Source organism: Lontra canadensis, unplaced genomic scaffold, assembly GCF_010015895.1.
Source record: "Lontra canadensis isolate GAN:19392208 unplaced genomic scaffold, GSC_riverotter_1.0 scaffold113, whole genome shotgun sequence".
In the NCBI taxonomy this organism is placed as follows: Eukaryota; Metazoa; Chordata; class Mammalia; order Carnivora; family Mustelidae; genus Lontra; species Lontra canadensis.
This window is the reverse complement of record NW_022631107.1, coordinates 717503-721445: the sequence shown is the minus strand read 5'-3', so window position 1 is coordinate 721445 and position 3943 is coordinate 717503. Positions and strand designations below refer to the sequence as shown.

General features: G+C 38.5%; 1 pseudogene; it reads right to left on the bottom strand.

Moving 5' to 3' along the window:
- Positions 1 to 2834: 2834 nt before the first annotated feature.
- Positions 2835 to 3351, bottom strand: LOC116856865 (annotated as a pseudogene).
- Positions 3352 to 3943: the final 592 nt, after the last annotated feature.

Below are 3943 nucleotides of genomic sequence, written 5' to 3'. Positions count from 1 at the left end.
CTCAAGACTCCAATTTTAGTAAGATTTTGCCATTTTTATAGATATCTACAGCTTCCAAGACTGCAATTCTTAGATATAAAATAAACAGTTGGGCTGGAAGGTGGCGTGTTCAACACTTTGGAATAAAGGATCTCATTTCTTTAGCTAGGCCTTGGGTCTCTCAGATCCAAATTAATGCCTAAGTTGGGGCTGGTGTGGTGTTTTACAGTATACCTCACTGCATGGAAATTTTCTTGAGGTTGGCGGGTGACCTAGTGTCAAGCTAACATAGTCCATGACCAAGTTTTCTTAACACAGAAGTCTTTGAGTTAAATCGTTAGCACTCTGACAGCTTTTAAGTCTTGAACCATGCCCACTAATTTTATTTACACAAAACAAGATGAACATGAGCACATCAAGACAGCAGTAACCAAAGAGATGTTACTCTGGACTGGCCAGTAGAGGCCTTGAGTGTAACACCAGCAATTGTCAATATGGAACTAGGGACTGGAGAAAATATTGAACCAGCAAACCCAAACAAATGGGGACTGCAAACTGAACCATCAATAATTCCTAATGTGGAATCTGGGGACTGAACCAAGAGCTGACATTTCCAATCAAATGGGGAACTACAGACTTAATATTGGGTTAGGTTCCAGGTGGAACCATCTGCCAGCATAAGCTGACATGCTAAGCCCTGGACTGGAAAGCCAATTAGTTTGTGAGCTCTAACAATAGGAGGCTCTAACAATAGAAAAGTATCTTCACAAACCAGGTACATTTTTTATTCAAAAGAACATTCCCCAAAATGTTTTTTAAAAACTTTGCCCATGAGAGTTTCATCAAGCAAGAATATAAGGAAACAATTTTAGCATCATCTTGTCCTATATACTATCACAAATGCCCAGATACCTCCTATTAGCAATGATGGCATTCCTAATATTCTTAGAAATTACTCTTGGTTTCAAATAGGAGATCTGATTTGGGTTGCAAGTAACCAGTAAGCCTGTCAGACCAGCTTAGAGAACAAGAGAATTATTAAAAGGAAGTGGGATGTCTAATGGACTCCAAAGTCAGGGTTAGAACCTGGAACTGGTCATCAGAACCTTCTGAAAACACATGGTTTCTGTCCTCAGTTCCCCTCTTTATAGATGTTGTCATTCTTTTCTCTCTGTAGATACACTTCTTTGCTTCCCCATATGTGTAGTTAAATGTACATCACTGTAAACCAACATGTGAATTAGTCATGCTGTATTCAAGGCACCGACAGAAAGATACTAGCATTTGTAAATTTCAATTTCAAATTACTAAAAGGCAGAATTTGATTGCCCAAGTTGGGCCAGGAGATCCAATCAGCAGACACAAGTCACTGGTAAAAAACTGAAATGGGGTCTCTATGATCTGGAGGACAATTCTCAGAGAAGAGGGAGAGAGCTTATAGATAGCACTGACAATGCAAAAATTACATCTTTTTCAGTAAGATATGTGTTTTCCACCTAACAAGAAATCATGAGTGTGCATTATATGTTGTAAGTATCCTTTCACAGTCATCTAGATGACATTGCGTTCAGTTGTATGGGAGCAACGTAATTTCTGGAGAAATTCCCTCTTATTGAAATTGCAGTTTTTTAGTTTGCTGTTTTTAATAATCAATGCTTTAATGACCATGCATATAATTAACTCTTTCCATATGCTCATGATAATTTCCTCAGGTTGTATTTTTCTGACTAGATTTGACAGTTTCTGAAAGTTTGGAAAGCTTTTAAGTCTTTTGATATATATTAGAATATTATATGATCTTATATATTCAACTTAATAGCCCCTGAATTCAAGGTCCTTGTATCCTATGTCTTTTTTTCATTTTCTCCAGCAAGTTTCAAGCTGTAGAGCACATTGTAGAGATTAAATTAATATTTGTTAATTAACTGATAAACTTCACAAGTGAATATGTGTGAACACCAGACTGAAGTATATGAAATTTGTTTAACACACAAATAGGGATATTAATTGTTAATAACTTAGATATTGTAAATTGGAATTTGGTGCTTGGAAAAGGACACACACTAAAAATATTTGAAATTTTTGCACTTACCCAATTCATTTGATTAACCAGAGGGAATAAAGTACCCAATGTGTCATCTTGAACCATTATTACCCTGATATGTAGCAAGAAGCTACATGTTCCTCCTTTCTATATTTAGAATGACACTGTGACACTATCCAACTACCCAAATATCTATTCTCCCCTTCTTTCTTTTTTTCCCAGGAGTTTTTTATTGTTTGACTGACAGAACACATAAAACCAGACGAAGAAGTCCTCAAGGAAATGAGTGTCACATTTCATTGTTGTTCTAAGCATTTATTAGATGTTCTTTTAAAAGATAGTAGACATTTATTTTTATCACAAATGCAATCCAGATATGAATAAATGTATTATCTTTTAACATCTTCCTTTGCCCATGTTCCTTAATTTTTTTAATAAACTTTTTTTTTCAAGATTTTTACTTATTTATTTGACAGGGAAAGAGAGAGAGAGAGAGAGCATAAGCAGGGAGAACAGCAGGCAGAGGGAGAGGGAGAAGCAGGCCCCCTGCAGAGCAGGGAGCCCGAATGGGGCTCAATCCCGAGGACCTCGGGATCATGACCTGAGCTGAAGACAGATGCTTGATTGACTGAGCCACCCAGGTGCCCCATCCCCCACGTTCCTTTAAATAGAAAAAAGAGTAAGTGTCTCTTCAAAGCCTGTTTGGCATAGCTGTTCCATCTGTGGTTTTAAAAACAGACTGTAACTTACGTTCTGAAATTCTTTCTTGAACTATAGCTCATTCTGTTTTAAAAATCTTGGGGAAGAAGTCCTACTGATATTGTCAATGATCTCCAGATAGTGAGGATGCTAACTGGGCTGAAGGCAACTAAGAGGGGCCTTCAGCAAACTGAGGACCACTGGGAAATTATGATGAGGCAAATATTGTCAATAAGATACCAGCACCTTCAATTAAATCTAGGAGAATGCTACCCATTGCAGCTGACCCAGCCATAGCCACTGGTCCATTTCTTGCTGCCAGTGTGTGTCCTGATAAGGCACCACTTGTGATGGAGTTTCAGGGATCTTCTTTCCCTTTAACTTGAACCATACTGCAGTCAGTCATGGAAAATAAACCTCCCCAAACTGCAAAGTTACCTCCCAACCACAGAGCCCTGGTTTTAATATCTGTCAAACTCCCTCACAGTCTGTGGTTTACTCCCACTGGAGAATTGCAAAAATCCTTGATTGTCTGAGAGGTCCCACCACCTATGTTGCCCATTGTAAAGGACTCCACCACAATCATCCACAATTCGCCAAGGGCAAGGCTCTCAGGTGTACTCCTCCATGCTGACCTCCCCTTCTTTCTTCATGATAAAATCCCTATATTGTTGGTGTAACATTGTGTCTAGGAAACTTCTTTTAAAAATACTCTTTTGTATTTTCATCCTTCTTCCTTCTTCAAGCCTGAAATGTGGATGCAATATCTAGAGATCTAGGAGCCATTTTGAAAAACACAAGCTAGGAGTTAAGGATGGTAATGCAGATAGGTAGAAGGAATCTGAGTTTTTGATGACTAAATGGAAGAGCCGTATCTATCAAGATTCCCCAGTTCTGCATGTTTTATGCGAGAAACAAACTCTTATCTTGTTTAAGTCATTCTTATTTCTGAAATATATTACTAACGGTCCAAAGCCATTCTAACTGGTAGAACACCTATATCCAATTTGGCTTTTGACTGGATGATTCTAATGATGGGGTTTGCTGGTGTGGCCCACAGCTAGATGGCCACCAAAGATTTGTGCTTCCCTTCCACAGTGTGGAGTTTTGCTACAAAGGGATTACTCAGGTAGAGCCCAATGTTTTGTCACTCCTTACATCTGGGTATGGTCATGTGACCTGTTCTCAGTAATAAAATGTGAGCTGAAGCAAAGTGTGTTG